Genomic DNA, 20,141 nt, shown 5'->3' on the forward strand with positions numbered 1-20,141 from the left:
TGGTGTCATTATCTGACTATTTCAATAGTGGGGGTTTAGGAGCAGCATTATTGGCTAGGGGCATCTTGCAATAAGGTAGTAATCAGAAAAGTCTTTGCTCTGTGGTAAAATATTGTTAATGTTAACCCAAAGGACAAAATCAGGTCTAGGGTATGATCATGATGGTGACTGGGCATTGTGACATTTTGAGTAATAACTACGGGAGGTCAGCTAATCCTGATCTCAGCGTTCGGGTCAATGTTCCATATCTGGCAGTGGCCAGGGAAAGCGGTGGAACTCTGGCCCCTCAAACTGGAGTTCAGGGCCTTCAACACTGTATACTGCACTTGGTTTGGGCTCATCTTAGTGGCAAGGTGGATGGATGACTCCTCCACTGGTACAGCCAATCGAAAGAAAACAGGTGGGCATCCTCACAGGTTGCAATTGAAAATGAGCAAAAACCAAGAAATTCATGACCTGAATGAGGTGCTAAATTAACCTGCTGCTGCGCAAACTCACAGATCCCGTAGGTAAACTTCCAACTAGGCACAAGTAATAAAGAAACCAAGCTAATGAACAGACTCTTCTCTCTGTCTATTGGTTGTCAGTCTATGTCTTGGTTATGTGGGACCACTTTGTGCAGATAAAGAAATGCTCACATTCCTCCCCCACCCACACCAGGTCCAGGCTCATTACCCCAACCTCATCTACCACTCACTCACCTTCTGCGTTAACTAAAGAACAAAACGCCCATGCTTCCTGTTTTGTTGCTGTTGTAGCCAAAATAACATTACAAAAATACCCGTGTTCTAAGATGCCAACTCAGGTTTGCTCTGGCAAGATCTGTAGTGGTGTTAACCTGGGGGGTATTCCAGAAAGCAGGTTTAGTGAAAACTCTGAGTCTATTAAGCCTAAGATGAGGGAGACTCTGGGTTTTCCATTCCAGAAAGATTCTGGGTCAGTTACCATGGTTTTCTTTAAAACTAGAAGTGCCGCGCCAGTTTGACCTACTTATACCTTGAAGCGCCAGTCATTTGACAGCTGTGACTTCCTACCAGTAGCGGCATGCTGGTTTTACCTGCTTAAAATGCGGCTAGGCGGTCAAAAGACTGCTGAGTCATTAGACAAGGACACTGTTACTTGACAATGATCGCTAGATGGCACCTCTTACACAAAGCAAATAGTTTGCATGCAAGATCAACTTGCGTTCGGCAAGTTGCTTATCATTCATTTCCGTGTTGATAGTCGGTGATTATTTCAGTAGAATGTTTGTTGTCCAGCCCTTCCATCATTCAGCATAATGTTTTGATTATTTATTTGTTTCTAAAGTCATAACCTCCGGAAGAAGTTTTTTTTCTGTTTGCATTTGCACCGCCAGTAGGAATGCTGAAGTGACGTAAGCTGGCCAATGGTGGTATAGCAACGTCACGCTAAGAGCTGTTGTTTACATGACTAACCAGGGTAGCTGCACATTAAGTAAAATTTAAGGACTTTTAAATACCTCTAAAAGGAAAAAAAAAAGATACATCACTGTGGCAAAGGAAATTGACAAACTACAGTATAAACAGTTACTGAGTTTTATTGAATTTGAATGACAGAAATATTCAGTGCACATTAGATAACATAACTGCCTTCTTGTGGCGAGCGGGGGTGGGGAACCAAGGAAATTTGGGATGGATATTTTAGGGGAAGTATTAAGGTGTTGACAATGCCAGCTAGGGGAATCTCACCCCTAGGAAATTTCTTAGGAGGGCTGACTACTTTGGAACCCAAAAAAAAAAAGAAAGAAAGGACCACACAGGTTCTTAACTCGAGAGCAGAGACGTGATTCCACCAAATAAATTTTATTAACAATTTATTTAAAACAAACAAATGGTCATCCCTCCAATTAGTGGGGCAGTACACCTGCGGCAGCAGGAATGGACACGGAACGTTACTTTGTGTTCTGTGTGTATCTCCACGCACAATATTACACTGGAAAAGGAACAAAACACTGGCTTACCACGGCAGTAAGGGGCAAGCTGAAAGGGGAAGGGGTCCTGCGGCTAAACACCACACGTGAATACACACTAAACCAAACAGTAAATGGCAGCACCGGCAACCCCACACAGATGTTCTGTTCACCATAAAGCAAAATAAGAAAAAAAACAAAATAAGAAAAAAAAGGATAGAACCGAAACAAACAAGATGGGTAATACAAAACCGTAACACTAAAGGAACAAAGTAATCTCTCAGTACAAATAACCAAATATAAACAAAATGGCAAAAATAAATAGAAACAAAGTGTGAGGATTTGACAGACCAAGACCCACTGAGTAAAATAAGATTTATTCAAAACAAAAATCAGAATCCAATCTCAAAAACAGTGTCCAGTTCAAGGTCAAATCCAGAAATCCAGAGGGCAAACAAATCCAAATCATAAGGCAAAAGAATGGTCAAAACAGGATACAAACAAGGTCAGAGCCAGAGATCCACAGGGCAACCAAATCCCAAACGTAAAGCAAAAACAGGTCCAGGTAAACACGATCAAAATTACAGAACATGGAAGGCAAAACACATGGACTGGCAGAGAGAACAAAAGGTCACAATCTGACAAAAAACAGGTAAAAACACAGGACTTAAATGCACAGAACAATAAACAGCAGAGACAGACTATTGGAGGAGACAAACCAGGTAATAATAGGGATCAGGTGGGGGGCGGGGACAGGAGTACACAGGGACAAACAGAAGCACATGGCAAAACCATAACAAACAAAAGCACAACTCGACAATACACAGGATGGCCAGCAGGGCAGCCAGATTCCCCAATCCTGGCAGATGTACTGACACAAAGCAAAGCAAACAAAATAAGGGGGGGTAGGTGAAGTGGCCAGCAGTTGCTTGGCCGTGTGCATGCAGTGATAACCAAAAGTACAGTCACTTAACTAATATCAATAATAATACAACACAACACAGGAGAAAACAAAATAAATTCACAATAAAACCAACCAACAACAACCAAATTAATATAAAGAGAACAGCAGCACCCTGGAGAAATGGAGGCAGTGAGCTGGAAAGAGGGGCCATCCACCGTCGTGCACAACTGAGCCTACGGAGGCCAGGAAACAGAGGTGCAGCTTCCCCAACGGCGGAAGGGTGAGAGCTGCGAAAACCGTAGCCCATGCACTATGACAACGGACCTGAGACTACAGCAGAGAGAATTACATTAGTCAAAGGTAAAAATGGAAACCGAATGAAGTTGGGGACATGAAAGGAGCTAGCCTACCTCAAACAAAGTGAAGCTGTTTTAAGCAGAGGAACAATACCACCGTATATGCAGCTCAGAAATGAGCCAACTCCATAACAAAACAAAAAGTTCAGGCAGATAACATCGGTAACTTATACTATCGACCTGCAGTGCATGAAAAATAAGCACTGGAAAAGGAAATCAGAGAGACATGACAACGCAAACAGCCAAACCAAGTTCCAGACCACGCCACCAACGTGGAAGCCAAGCTAATAGGAAGGGCAGAATGGGAGAAGACGTATGCCCAGGAAACAGTTACCTGCCTAGCTATACCACTAAAAGCGACCGCCCAGTAATTAAGGTGCTCACAGCTCCGCAAATCCCCACACAGAAACAATTAAGGGAGCAAGGAGGGCGGTGGAAAACCTAACCTGCTACATTCTCATTAACTAAAATAAAACTATACGGCAATAGACCCAGTCCAATGGAAAAAAAAAAAAAGTCCCCCTGCATTTACCACCGCAGTAGCAGTGAACGACTTGATGGGCATAGTACTTTTCGGGTGCTAGCATAGCGCTTGTGCTGATGCTTGCTTGCAGTGTCGTGTCTTGGGCCCCCCCCTCCGCCGCAGCCCTCAAATAATAAGCTGGATAAACACGTTCTTCCAGATTAAAATGGGGTTCACAGCCACACAAGCACCTACCGAAGCGGAGTGTATGCTACCACTTTAGCATATACAAATAGGTATTGGGCGTTGTGGAAATGGTCATTATAGTGGGGGATATAAAATACTGGTAAAATAAAACATAAAAACTGAACATGCCTCCCCTCCTACAATTCCAGACAATTTAAGACATTTTTAGATCTGAATATCAAAAAACGATTTTCAGACATTCTAAGACACGGATTTTTAAAAATGGCAGTTGCAATCACCGTATACATCTGGACCAATCGCTGTACACCTAAGGTTCCTATTGCGCTGCGAGAGTATCTATCTTGAAGTAGTAGCTAAAAAAGCCCCTCAAAACAGCGTTTTTGCAACAGAAGAACTTTTCCATAGTTATTACAACTGTTGGGAGAAAGTTCCCCCTTTTTCGCGTGTTCGCGCCACAGGAACTTAGAACGATCATAGTTCTTAGAACGCCGTTTTGAGGGGCTTTTTGAGCTCCTACTTCAGGGTAAGTACTTTCACAGCACAATAAGAACCTTGTGACGTCGGTGTACAGCCATTGGTCCAGACGCAGGTATATGATGATTGCAACCACCATTTTTAAAGATCCATGCAAAATATAAAGTCTTAGAACGTATTGCATTTAGCTTTTGATATTCATGTCTGAAAATGTCTTAAAATGTCTGGAATTGTAGGAGGGGAGACATGGCTTTTATGTTTTATTTTACCGGTATTTTATGTCCCCCAACAATGACCATTTCTGGAATGTCTAATGTATTGTAACAATGGTCAGTAACGCAGACGCCGGTGAATATGACTGAACAGATCTTTTTATTGATCAGAGCCTTCACTCAGTCAAATGCCAGTGTATCAGCATGTAATATTACAAACTTGCCTTCTCTTAACTACATCCCTGCTATATACCCATGTGCTCTACTGAACTACAAAACGGTGACACAACATGTCTCAGACATTCCCCAGTTGATAACCACAGACAACAAGTACACACCATAAACAGTACAGAACATTACAGAACAATGCACAATCTCAACAAGAGAACTCTTTTACCAATAGAAACCACAACAGAAATCCACTCCCAGCATGCCCTGTACCAGCCCAGGAAATAATGGTAACAGAACTCTGTTACACTGCCCCCCGCCACAAGGGTCAAACGTCCCGTTTGCACTTCAATGGCTACACACAAAGTCTCTGAGGTGGTGAGGAGGCTGTCTGTGCCTGGCTGGGCGGCGTTGCTCCAGTGGTACTGTGCTGATGGGAGTGTCCACTCCCCCTGCCGAGGAACCTTCTACCAAGGAAGCTGCAGGCTCCTGCTGAGCCGCTGACCCCCAATAGACATCGGCTGTTTCGCTGACCCTGCTGCTACCAGGTTGTGGTGTTAATTGAGCATTGTCTACTTCTGGCCCCATTTCAGCAGTATCAGCAGCACCCGCCGAGCCCGAGTATGGGGCCAGACGATCTCTGTGAAACACCACTGCCCACTGTCTTGCCCTCATTCTTACCTTATACACTACATCAGAGATTTTCTTTATTACCTGGCATGGCCCCTCCCAGTTGCTATCAAGCTTGGGGCAACGTCCCTTCTTGCGTCTAGGATTGAACACCCACACCCTTTTGCCCTCTTGGAACTCCCGCCCTTTACCATAAGCATCGTATGCTTTCTTTTGACGGAATCCAGCACGGGCTAGGCTCTCTCGGGCCACTGCATGCACGGCATCCATGCGATTCTGCAGCCGATGAACATAGTCCAGTCCTGGGGCTCCGGATGTTGTGGTCTCGGGTGGTCGTCCAAAAATAAGATCTACAGGCGTCCGCAACTCCCTCCCCATCATAAGCTCTGCTGGGGTGCACGCAGTAGACTCCTGTACTGCAGATCGGTAGGCAAACAAAACGAGAGGCAGGTGTTGGTCCCAGTCCCGTTGGTCATCAGAGGTTAAGATAGCCAGTTGGGTGGCCAGGATCCGATCGAACCTCTCTACCAACCCATGACTTTGAGGATGGAGAGGTGTAGTTCTGGTCTTCCTGATACCCAGCCGCTTGCAGAGCTCAGTGAATATCTGTGCCTCAAAATTGCGTCCCTGATCACTATGAATCTCCATCGGGATGCCGAACCTGGTGAACATGCCCTCTAGGAGGCAGTCAAGGATGGTGCTCGCTTCTTGGTTAGGGATCGCATACGCCTCTGGCCATTTTGAAAAATAATCCATAGCCACAAGGACGTAACGATTTCCCCTCTCTGACAGGGGAAAGGGCCCCAGCACATCCACTCCAACTCTCTCCATAGGGGCACCAACCTGGTACTGCTGCAGGGGTGCGTGTGATTGCCCAGCTGGTCCCTTCTTGGCTACAGATTCATCACATTGGCGGCAGAATATTTCCACATCTTTGTGATGTCGCTCCCAATAGAACTTCCCCTGCAGTTTCCGTAACGTCTTGTAAAAACCAAAGTGGCCGGCTCCCGGGGCCCCATGCACTGCCCTCATCACTCTCTCTCGCAGGGACTTGGGCACAACCAACTGCCAGACAACCCGGTCACCGGGCGCATGCCAGGCCCAGTACAGCACTCCTTCGTGCACGCTTAGGGAGTTCCATTGCCCAAGCAGTGCTTTAATGGCTGGGGACACTGGTGCACTCGCCTCCCGTCCAGGCCTCACCCCTCCTTGTTTCCACCTCATCACTGGCCCCAGGTCCGGGTCTGCCTCCTGGAGCTCTCGCACTTCTTCCATTGACATTCCATCCAGTGGCCTAGGTGTGTGCTGGGTTCTCACCCGAGCTACCTGCCCCCTGTGCTGTTCCCTCTCTTCCAGCCTCAAGCAGTGTCAGCAGGCCCCTTCTGCACAGGGTCGGCGTGAGAGCGCATCTGCATTACGGTGTAGCAGTCCTGCTCTGTGTTCAATATGGAAGTCATACCCTTGCAGAATTTCAATCCACCGGGCTACTTGCCCCTCCGGTTCCCTGAAACTGAGTAGCCAACGGAGGGCAGCATGGTCAGTCCTCAGTAGGAAGCGACAGCCATACAGGTAGGGATGGAAGTGTCGGACAGCAAGCACCACAGCCAGCAGCTCACGTCCGGTTACACAATAATTTCGTTCCGCTGGGCTCAGAGACTTACTGTAGTAAGCAATCACATGTTCCCCGTCTGTACGCTGTGACAGCACTGCACCGACTCCGTTTTCGCTGGCATCTGTGTCCAAAATAAAGAGCTGGCCGAGTTTAGGTAAGGACAGAATGGGTGCATTTACCAAGGCTTGCCGGAGTGCTAGGAACGCCTGCTCACAGTCTGAGTCCCACTGAAAGTCTCGCCCTTTCTCCAGCAGCCTATGCAATGGCTTGGCCACATCAGCAAAGGACCGGATGAATCGGCGGTAGTATGAAGCAAGGCCAAGAAACCCCCGAACCTCTTTTCTGCTACTGGGGATGGGCCACTCCTGCACTGCTCTGACCTTGTCAGGATCTGTTGAGACTCCGTGGGGCCCCACTATGTGCCCCAGGAAGCGTGTCTCTTTTCGCAGCAGGGTGCACTTCCTGGGATTAAGGCGGAGGTTTGCCGTCTTGAGGCACTCAAACACTTTACGGAGGTTGTCCAGTGCAGAAGTGAAGTCAGCAGCATGAACCAAAACATCATCCAGATAGATCACACAGGCAGAGCGTGACAGAGGGCTCAAGACTTTCTCCATGAGGTTTTCAAAGGTGGCCGGGGCATTGCAGAGGCCAAATGGCATGACTGTGAATTGCCACAAGCCCCGGCCAATGGAAAATGCTGTTTTGGGTCGGGCTTCTGGAGTCAGTTCCACCTGCCAATACCCACTTCTAAGGTCAAGCGAACTGAACCAACATGACCCGGCTACTGAATCGAGGGCCTCGTCGACTCTGGGAACTGGGTAAGAGTCTTTCCGTGTCACCTCATTTAAACGTCCATAGTCAACACACAACCTTAATCGGCCATCTTTCCTTGTGACTGGCACAACAGGTGATGACCATGGGCTGTCGCTTGGCTCAATCACCCCTGCTGCTGCCATCTTTGCTAGTTCGGCCTCTACCTCCTGGAATTTTGCTAATGGCAGGCGTCTGGGACGTTGTCGTATTGGAGCAGCATCAGCAGTATGTATGCTGTGTGTCACAATATCGGTACGGGTGCACTCACCGTCTGTGGCTGCAAACTGATGGCGGTATTCCGTTAGCAGGCTCCTGCTGCTCTTCTGGTGTCAGACCCTCTCTGCTCCGCTCCCACAGGTCCTCCAAGGCAGCTGCAGCCTCTGTAGAGACGTCCTCCCAGGTAGGTCCATCATCCATGCCTAGACTCTCTACTGTCGTGGAAGCATTCACTGTGCAAGATGTCGGATCTGGTGTGTTGAGTGCTACCAGGGCATCACTCACTGACAAGATGCTCCTCCCCACATCTACTACAGCCCCCACTGCTTCCAAACAGTCCACCCCTAAGATACAGTCCTCCATTATGTCAGCCAACCAGAATTCTGCTTCTATATGGCCATCACCCAACCCCAGTGACAAGGTGCACCAGCCTTGCATTGGTGCCAAATCGCCAGTCACTGTCTCCATGACCCTAGTGGCTGGACGGAACTCAACATGAGGTAACACACCAGGCCTCACCAGACTGATATCTGACCCAGTGTCCACAAGAGCCCTGCAGTGCACCCCTTGGAGACGGCACATCACTCGCAGGGTGCCTCCATGGCCCAGCCGGCCCACACTCAGTCGTTCTGGTTCTTCCGGGGAAGGAGGGGGCATACGGGTCAGCTTGTCCCCGGTTACACTGACCTGTTGTCGTTTCCCGGCGCTGACCCTGGGGAAGGGCGGTTGCTGGGGCACTGTCGTCGCAGATGTCCAAGCTCCCCACAGGCCCAGCACCGCTTTAGCTCCTTTGGACGTGCTGCACTCACTACAGGGTGACCCTCTGGCATCTCGGTTGCTGCTCTTACCACAGGATGACGCATGGCTGATCCGGCCCCATCCATCAAGATGGCCTCTTTCTCCTCTGCTTGGTGCAGTGCCTCTTCAAATGTTGCAGGATGGGCCAGGCGCACCTGCTGCCGCAGCTGACCCGGCCTTAGACCTCTCAAAAACGCATCCAATGCTAGGCTGGCTAGGCGTAAGACATCAGCGGCCAGCGCACCTAGTTTTTCTTTATCCTGCCTGCTGCGCTGGTGAAACTGGTCCCTCAAACCCAGGACAGATACAGGCTCTCCAAACAGCCGTTGCAGGGCTGCCACCATCTCAGCATAGGAGACCTCTCCTTGGTGGCTGATGTCCAGCAAAGCTTGGCGAGCCGGCCCCTCCAGTGCTGTAGCTAGGCTAGCTGCTTTCTGGGAATCAGTCCATTTCGCGGCAGCTGCCACCAGATTAAATTGAAAAAGGTATGCCTCCCAGCTGCTGGTACCGTCATACCGCCCCAGTTTTGGATATGTTGTTGGCTGCTCAGGATACCTCAGGCTGGGGCTCACTGTGTGGTCTGGTGGCAGCATGAGACGTGAGAGAGCGCGCTCCATCTTGTTAATCTGCTGCTGCAGGCACTGTACCATCTCCGCTTGCTGCTGGAGGGTGCGGTCCCTCTGGCTGCTAGCACGCCCCATCTTCCTCCGTACCGCGCTTCCACCGGCTCCCAGCAACGGCGTAACTTCAGCTTCCAGGGCCGCCGTATCGCTTCTCGCCTGGCACGCGGATGACCTAAGCCAGATCTCCCCACCTCTGTTGTCCCCCTGGCCAACGGGATGAAGGCTGTTTTCATCTGGACGATAGACTTCTGTCTTCAAGCGTTTCTCTGACTGTTATTAGCATTTGAGAGGCCAAGCCATCAGCTAACGACTGTGGTCACGCGGATGCCCGAAAACCTCCGTCTAACAGCTATATTTGGACATTTGCGGGAGTTTTCAGGTCCGCATAACAAAGTTCTGCGGGCATCCGAATACCTCCAGCAAACAGCAGGTTTAGCGGAAGTTTACTTTGTCCGGATATTTCCGAATACACCACTTTTCACGCAGTGGAGACAGACGAAATAGGACAGACTAATTTTTTTTAGTTGGACATTGAACACTGTCCTGTGGCAGAGGTGTGTTAAGAAACAGAGGAGTGAGTGGAGCCAACAGTTAAAGGACCCTGACGCCCCACCCCCGCCACGCCCACATCTGTTCCCTAGATCCATGGAGGTATGTGGGGGAAATAGCAGCTCACACACACAGAAATTCAGGGAAACACTCTTAGCCCTGTTACACAAGTGCCTTTATCACCACTGAAAGGCTTAAATTATATTTGGTTGACATGTCTCGCAGATGTGATAAGTTTTGTTCCCTGAACATCTGCCGATTTGGCACTGTCTCAACTCAAGTCAAGTTCCCTTCAAACTGTGCTTGGGAGGCATACATCGCTTTATCAACATTCCAAGCACAGCTTTGGTGTTTTCTTGGGGCATTTGCCACAGACAAGCCATTTAGTTGTTTGACAGACGTCATAAGCTTTGTTCCCTGAACGTCTGCTTACATGTCTCCTTTTCGCAGGGAGAGAAAGAGTTTCAGGCAAAAGTCACTTGCGTGCTGTCGCCCCGTTGCCTTTGCTATTTTCTGGTGTGCACACAGCTCTTTTACCAGCTCGAGAATAAATTTCCTTCTGCTTATGGTGACGTTCATGCACTGTTTGTACAGAACATGTGCATTAATTGCAGCCAGGTCTAGGAGGTTGTAAAACACAGCCACAGGCCAACGGTGGCTGCCTCCCTTTACCGAATACAGCCGTGCTATTTGATACATTACATCAACACCAACTTTAGTGCTATTGTAATAGGAAATTGTTTCAGGCAGTTTCTTTCTGCCATTATCAGTTGAAACTGTCTGATGCACTGTGCTCAGCCTCGTGTTGCAAACATTTTCCTTTGGCTTTGCCTGGTAAATGGTGAGTGTAACTTTTCCAGCCCTCAGCACCTTGGTGGAAAATCTTTCAGACCGAACCTGTGTACAAGGGGGCATCTCTCGTCTGTTTTTATTCATTGTGCCAACAATTGTGGTTTTGTTCTCTAAAAGATTGTTTGCCTGTGCCAGCCAGCTGAAGAAATTGTCTGTCATGACATTTCTTCCTTTCCCCAGGAAAGGCTCCATGAGATGCATTACAATACTGTCCGATAGCCACTGACCAGCCGGCCTACTGTCATGTTTCCCTAGATAGGGAACTGCGTTCAGCATGTATTTTGTTGTTTCAACATCAGCGGCCACTCAGAATTTAAAACCAAATTTGTCCAGTTTATTGGCCATGTACTGTGTGAAACCTCAGCGCGACATGGTAGGGAACAGTTCATCTACAGTTATGCTCTCACCGAGTGTGTAAGAAGCAATACTGTTTTTCACAAATTTAGCGAAGATCTCGGATTTCCCAAGTCAGCAGACCAGTACTCATCCAGGTTCATGCTTTTACCGCCTGTAATACCTCTCAAATAGAGGACATCCACAAATGCTTTTAGTTCGTCAGCTGTCAGTTTGAATTTATCAGCATTATTTCGGTCAGCTTCCGCTTGAGTGTACTTTTGAATCTAATCAATCAAACACAGTAAACTGCTCAGTGGACTTGTAATATTGTCCTTGGCATAACATGTGGATCCTGGGGTTTCTCTCATTATATTGCACTCTCACACTCTACCCTGAGGGTTGCCAGCAGTTTGTTCAGCCCATACTGTGGCATCTCTAGCCTCTTTAAATGAGCCCCTAGCACACTCAGTTTCAGAGTCTGATTCTGAACCTGAATCAGATTCAAGGTTCAGATTGAATTCAGATTGAACTTCCGCACTCGCTCTCATCATCTCCATCTGACACCTCACATTGTTCGCCCTCCGATTCCATCTCATTAATGTTACACAGCAGCTCCAGCGCTTGCTGTGGGGTATATCGCACACTTCGATTCATTGTAAATAATGCACCGCGCAACTGCCCAAACTGTGTAGCCGCCCCACTACACGGTGACCTGTAGACATACATGTGGACCAATTTATAGCTCGTGACGTCTCAGAAATGCTATTGCGAATACAATGATCATAAAAAGAGACGACCGCGTGGGTGGGGCTGTTATCACCTGCCAATTGCCCTCAAAGGGTGTTATTATATTGAATGAATTGCCATTTGCAAAATTCCTGCAAACTGTCTGTCATAACGATTAGTTACAACCATGTACATCAAACAAATCTACCTTTATCCGCTTTGTAAAACATTTGCATTTCGACATTGTAAATTTTTGTAGCTGATGTCATATGATTACTTACGTTATTAAATTAAGTTATTGTCATCATTTCACATACATATACACACACTATATTTGCGTTTGTTACCATTTCAATAACTATGTAAGTTTCAAATTTGTCCGGTAAAGTAAATTCTTTTTGGACACAGGACGGATAAGGGAAAATCCTAGCGGGAACCCTGAGATAGAGGTCGATCTATCTATCTATCTATGGTAGATAAATAGATAGATAGATAGATAGATAGATAGATAGATAGATAGATAGATAGATATGAACTATTATGCTGCTATAAATACAAATCTTATTCACATATCTTAAAGACAGCAAACTAGTACGAGCGAACCCTTGCGACATCTGCTGAGAGAAAAGAGAATCGCAGCCTTGAAAGCAGGAAAGAACATGGCCGAACACCAACACTGGCAGCAGTTTCCCATAAATGGGAGAAAAATAGCTTTAAACTAGCTTGCACCGGTGAGATTTTGAAAATTTAAATATGCTAGGTGATAACACGCACAAATCAAGGAAAAGTAATGAAAGGAGGGTCCTGGAATTTGATCGGGTGCAAAGAGTAATTTTTTTGGTCACTGCGGTCTGTCTGTCACCTAGCTCAAAAGTTAAAACGAGTGTTTAAATGAAGGTCTGCAGTGGTCTATTTACACCAGCCAGAGCCGAGAGAGAGAGTGTCTTTTTCTACCACTCTGGGTCCGACTACGTTCATGTAACATGTAAACAACAGCCCGTGTAGCCTTTAGCCTACCGCTACTTGGTCAGACGTTTTTTGTTACTCCCGCCTCTCTAGAGAACGTCACGTACCAAACACATCAAACGCTGAACTGATTGGTTCTTGCATGGTTTTTATTTGTATAGCCTCTGATGTCAGTGGTTCCAACTTTTAGGACCAGCAATTCTGTGGTGCCGTGCTGGTGCCAGCTTTTTTCTCCGGCACCAGTATTTTGTCAGTGGAAAAGGGGTACTAGTGTTAATGAACCTAACAGCCTTACATGTCTAATATTAGACACTGTGGACTTCTGGCTCTCAGATCACAGCAAATTCTTTGCGTTGCTCTTCATTTTTTTTTTGCCAACGGGAGTTTCCTTCATAACAATGGTGACTTAGAACAGCAACTGTTTGTGGAGCCGTAAGAAAGTGTCCCCTAGTGGAAATTCCAGTTCAAATCCAGTAGAAAATCCCCGTAGACATCCAGTTGAAATCCAGTAGATATGCAGTAGAACACCATTTAAAAACCAATAGCAATTTTAACTGGTTCCTATTGGTTGTTATAGGGAAATTGAAACACATTCAACTGGTTTCATAACTGGTTTCTACTGGAATGCCCAGTAGAAAAACCAGTAGGAATTTCTACTGGAATGTATTGGTCTGGTTCCAGTTGAAAAACAAGTGATAGAAACTGCTGGTCTCAGATGGTCTGTATTGGTTGAACTGGTCTCAAATGGTGTGTATTGGTTGAACTGGTCTCAGATGGTCTGTATTGGCTGAACTGGTCTCAAATGTTACAGTTGGTATTTAAATGGATTAAACTAATTTCAATTAGTGGAACCTGGAATTATAGCGAATACATCACTGCATTTAATTTATGTTTACAGGTCCAGAACACACACACCTTTGTGTGCTGTTTTTATATATACACACCTTGATAATAACAATTTAACAGAGAATACTGAAATACAGGCAACAAGTAAATGTATAAGGAATACCTTTATTGTCATCATAAATGTACAACGAGATTCAGAGTGCAGTACCAAGCTACATAGAAAGAATTAAAATATAACTACAAAATGTAAACATAAAGAAAATATAGAAACATAAAAATACAAATATACAAGTGGCAATGCAGTGCCTCGGGAAATGTTTTTTTTTTAAATTTTTTTTTATTGATTTAATAGGCTATACAGTATGTTGGAGGATGGAAATTTCTGAACATTTAAACAGCAGTGTCAAATTCTAGGCTACTTAATAGGCCTAAACATGGTTAACTAAGCATACAACATTCGCTGGTAATGGTTATAAGTACAATACAGAATTTCACTTTTAAAATCATACTTTGTCATTCTTAATGGTTGTGATCTCCAATCCAGCGCTGCCTTTGTCGTTCTTAATGGCGGTGACCTCCCCGGTGGGTGACGCTGTCTCTGTCCTTATTTCGGGGAGGGGGCCCTCTTGTTCTCTGCTGTCGTAGCGAGTTCTCGATCTTCAGCTGCATTATATACAATCTGTAACTATGTACTCACTAAACGCATTAACAGCAGCAGAACTATGTACTCACTAAATGCATTAACAGCAGCAGCAGGCATACTCAATATAAAGCCGTATCTACAAACAGCTGTTATCTGGCCAGCCTAATGTTATGGTTAACTAAAAACGAACAGTAGTAAGCATGTGCTACATTGAATATACAGTCTCAACGAGGAGACACAAGAACTAATCCGATAATGTTATCATCTGTCTTTAACTATAGTTATAACTATCAATATAAAACTCTACTAGCATTCAAGCCCACGAAGTGAGTACTTGATCCCTTGCACTTAAACAGCTACTGCGCATTTTCGTCGTGTTTCCTGGGCACAAACCTCTAGGACCATTAAAGAGGAATTTCACAGGATTGCAAGTTACTGATGTAGAATCATTCCGTTGAAGTTAATGACGATATTTTAAATGATATTGTGTTCATGACATTCTGCTGCGACCTCAGTCTGGGATCAGTAGTTCCTTTATCTCCCTCCTTTAACACCCTCAAAATGTATCCACTATATTATTACAAGAGAGTTTGATGGCCACCTGCTTGGTGACAGAGAGTACCTGTGCCAGCCCTCTCTGTTGAGCCCTTACCCTGACCCTGAGCTGGGCCCCCAACAATGTTTTAGTGTGGTCCACTGCAGGACTAGAGCCCGGGTTGAGATGACAATAGGCATGCTCAAAGCCCGGTTCCAATGTCTGCATAAACTCAGGGTAACCCCAGAGAGGGCGTGTGACATTATTGTGGCATGTGTTGTTCTCCATAATATCGCCACAATTAGAGGAGAGCAGCACCCTGCCACACAAATGAACGATCATGAGGAAGACCGTTCCATCCACCCTGCAGATATCCCAGATGGAGGAGCCGTCAGACATAATTTGCCAATCATTTCACAGATTAAGATACCACCATGCCCAGCAGTCAAATAAGGAAAAATCAGTCACATTTCATTTGGTCTTTATTTCCTACAAATGCAACAATTACTATATTTATATTGTTCCAACAATTAACAATTCACCTGTGACCATGCACCCACCTCTAACTGGTGTTGTAGTAATTCAATTTTAAGATAGGCCTTTGTAATCTGCCGCTCTAAGTACACCATTTCTAAGTCAGTTTTAGCCATTTTCTTCAGGGGATGCATTTTATACAACTCCTTTACTGGTAACAGAGAAAACATAAGGATGACATTATTCTACAGTTCTACATGCAGAATTAACCTGGCATTTACTGAACATCTCACTGTTTCAGTCTGTGCTGTGGAGGTTGATGGACTCTCCTCCTGGTAATGCCCATTCATGCTCTGTTAAAAACGTGTCATCACTTCAATGTGCATTTCAAACTCAAAATTCCACACAAGAATGTAAAAACATTTAAATGGGGAGAGAAATATCAGTAGCTGTCATACATTATATTAAGATGTAAACCTCTGTAGGCTTTTCTGAATCCCTGTCTGTGGCAGCAGACAACATGTCCTCCTCCTCATCATCATATTCATCCTCCTCCTCCTCCTCCTCCTCCTCCTCTTCCTGTGATGAAGAACATTCTGTTTCAGTATACTTTCAACAACTATATTTGGTAAAATCTCTGGAGTATTGAGTACTTACAACTGCAAGGAGTCCTGTTGTGGCAGGAGGCTCAACAAGGCTGATGAGATCATCAGTGACTGTTGGGAGAAATGAAAAACCCAAAAAGGAATATATATTGATATGGATGAGCTCCCTCCAGGGATGCCTTCAGCCACTGGTTGCCCAGTTTTATGGCTCAGGGCCAGCTCCTCTGCCTCTGTTAGAGGTGATGGTGGTGGCCCTTCACCTGTTTTACAGGCCTCTTCCCTTCTTTTTGTTAGCTGAGTAGAACTCAAACGTTAATCTGCTAAGCAGGATATTAGGCGAGAGGACATTTGTGTCTTAAAACAGCATTCTGTTGGGGGTTAAAGCTACTCCAAGTTAATGTCAAATATTATTAAAACCAAAATGAGGTACAGTCATGAGCCTACAGGCCAAAGCAAAATATTCCTTACTTGTTTGAACTATATTTTTATATTTCATTTTTAGCGGCTGCCAAGTGCACTTTGTGCCCATGGGATTGCACCTAAAAGAAAATAGAATTTTATTCAATAACATTCCTCCACTTTCACCTGTAATATTAAAAGAAAGTGTGGTTAAATGAATAGACTTCTGCATTCAAACCTACGCATTGACTCGAGCAGCAATTCTCTCACACGCCAATTGTCTCGCCTTTGTTGATGCAGTGATGTTGCACTTTTTTTCTTTTTTTTTGGAAAATGTGCTTATACTCGCCATAAGCATGTATCACAATTTCTAACTGCGGTGGGGTGAAGTAAGACTACTTTTGTTTTCGCCAGTTGCCAGGGTGAATAGCATCGGAGCTCCATTGATGATGGCTTTTTATAATTGTCATGCACGCGTTTAACTCAGAGTGAACATACTCAGAGGTGATTGAACTAACTGAGATCAGCTTCTCTGGAACCGAAAACAAGGAGTTTCCCATTTCAGGGTTCATCAACTCAGAGTTATGGATTAAACTCAGAGTTTGTTAAACCTGCTTTCTGGAATACCCCCTGGTATCAATCTCAAATCTTGTTTTCACCTAGCTTCATACTGGTGGAATGAATTGCTCTGCTCAATTACGTGTTCAGACACATTCATGGGTCACCTGACCCAGGATGTCCATTAGCCCCAGTCCATTAATAGTTTTACACAGATATTGTGACCGGTTTCTGCATGTCTGTTTTAATTGCACAACAAATTGACACAAAAGCACTAAAAACCACAGTTCTGAGAGTGGTTCTTAGCATTAGTTTTGTGTACCAAGACAGGCTGATTTGAGCCCATGCTCTTTTGTAAGTCAATTTGGACAAAAACATCTGTCCTGTGTCTAAACATAAATGTGAGTGAAGTGGAGGAGAAAATTTCACACGTTCAACATAGCCATGGGGAAAAAAAGGAAAAGAACTTTACTGCTGCAATAGAGTAATTACAATGAGAAGCATAATGTTCTACCATGTGAGCACAGAGGTGATGAACACTGAGGTGTGCTTGGACAGAGATGATGGGGCCATGCTGTCATGGGCAGATGGCCATTTTTTGAAGCAATTCTCACAGAAGTTGTAGGTTGGTCGTAACTTTACTGACTTCATGCAAACTGTGAAACAAACTACTGTGAAATCTGCGCTCTCAATCTAACTTGATAGCTGGCTACTCAACAGCATAACCTGGAAATGTTGGCCCTTAAGAGACTCTTTGCAAGTCAAATGTTCACCTTTTACCACCCTCTCTCTCTCTCTCTCTCTCTCCTTCAAATCAAAATGAGATGATGCGGGAGAAGAGGCATTTAGGGAGCCCCCAAAATAAGCATAAAGCTAAACTAAGATGATGAATCCTCGCCAGCTCTCAATTATATGTAATATATATGGGTCATATTTTCATGAAAAATGTATTATTTACTAAAATTCTCCATGCTCCTGAATCAACACTGCATAAGCTATCGTGAAGAGCCCAAAGCCATACCACACTAGGTGTACTCTGCCTGTTTGGTCCCCAGAACACTGCTTTTATTGGCAGATAATCAGCAGGGTCAGGTGCAAATAATCAGTATGATAAAACTGCACAATGAGTACAGAGAGTGACACAAGACTTCCCTTATGATACAACCCCCACACATATGCGCCCTCCCCTTGGCCTTAACAATACCTTGATAGTATGTCATATGTTTGTCATGCAGTAAAATATAATTAAAAATAAATGTTTTTGTCTAAAATCAGCGCAAAATAAAGCTTTCCCTTTAAATGATCTATGTCTGGATTTTTCTACACGCCTAAGTATCACTAACTTCCACTTTGCAAGCAATATTCCATCCTATGGGAACAAAAGTTCCTTTTTTATGAGACAAAATAAATTGCATGGATTTGATCAACTGTTTGATAAAGTACCAGCACCAAATCCCATTCCCATTCTCATAAATAAGTCATAAATAATTCATGATTTGAACTCTACAGTGATGTAAGATTCCTGAGAAACTGTGCTATCAACAGTTCTTTCATCAACTAAGTTTGTAATAGCATTTGACTGTGGCGTAAGAAAGCACCTGAACTGTAACAGACACATCGCAAATATGAGAAGTACATTTCATATTAAAGAGAGAGTTTAGCAAATGTCAGATCTTGTAGTGCTAATGAATATAGACTCATACATGTCTAATATTATTTTGATTTTGTGTGAGACTTTATGATATGTTATTGTACATGAGGGATTCGATGTATGGTGGTTGGATCACTCTCAGAAAAGGAGCCAGATACCTTTTCAGCAGTTTTTATAATACAGTAATATTTGTCCTATACAATAACTTGAATCACATTTGTCATGCAACAGTCCAGTCAGGAGCCAGATAGGAAGTGCTTGTAAGAATGATAATAAATAAAGGATGTGGATTCTTATGATGGCCCTGTGACCATTGTATTTTTATGATTTTCCATATTTTATATTTCATATTTTTATTTTACTCAATCAGTCAACCACCTGTGAACATCATCCTCAATGGCCAATTTTAGTCTCAGGTGACACTTGTAGCTCACCTCCACCTGAGACGCAGGGGCTTTGCGGGTGTTCTGCTCTTACGAGCTTCTGTATACGGAAATAAAATACAAGACTCTCGTTATCATCTTTGGTACTGGAATGCATATTGTAAAAAACTGACTAAATGAAATAAATATACAGATTGATGCTTCATGAATAGATAAATTATTATTTTGTTTGTAAACAACACAGTTGCAACAAAATGGCAACAACTTAAATGTATAATGTTAAACTAGACATCAGTTCAAATTACCTGGTTTGCTAACAAGATGTATAGTGCATAACAGTAGCTAAAGGCTATTTAACCTATCACTGATTATATTACCATTATTTTATGCAATCACAGGTAAAGGGTTCAGTGTGTGGTGGTTGGATCACAGTGATCACTGATGAATAAGAGTGGACTAAGTTCAACTGACATGTTACAAGCCTTTCACTTGCCAAACCTCATTGGATAAAAAGATTGTGTGATGTGATTGGACCTGAGATATCTGCAGTTGTTATTGAGAGAGCCTGATTTGCTGAAATGATGATGACATATGGGAGATGTATGCTAGTTTGTGAATCAAAGAAGAATGCATTCACTTTCTGGCCTGGAACAGAAGAGTTCTATTTTGTTTTCCTTCAAAGAGAGACACTAAGACACTATTTCAGTAACATGGTCATCAGCATTGATTTGACAAATTAGCATTCTACACAAATCAGCATCCAGCTCACTAACACCCTGAGGACCCTCAGTAGACCCATATGTACTCCATATGTATATGTCTGTACACACAGACTCCATGTGTATTAATATGCAGGGATAGAGATAGAAATGAGTATTGGAAACACTGGCAGGCTTTTTTTTTTTTTACAACCAGTCTGAGAGAGGAGAGGAGTCTTTTAATTTGAGCACATTCATGTTTTATTTCTGTGAAGAGAGAATACAGCTGGTGTTCTGTTCTCCTTTTTTTCTCTTCAGTTTTATCCCTGTATACCTAACACAATCTCAGCAAGTCAGCCTTCCTGGCACGTTTCCATGGTAACCTGTTTCCATTACCTGACTATACACCCCTGATCATCCATTAAAATCAAAACCGCATATAAGGCATATCAGTAATTCAGCAGTACTTCAGCCATGGGGAAAAAAAAAAACCTGACAGACCAAACTAAAAAAA

This window comes from Chanos chanos, chromosome 2 (genome assembly GCF_902362185.1).
Source record: "Chanos chanos chromosome 2, fChaCha1.1, whole genome shotgun sequence".
Classification (NCBI taxonomy): domain Eukaryota; kingdom Metazoa; phylum Chordata; class Actinopteri; order Gonorynchiformes; family Chanidae; genus Chanos; species Chanos chanos.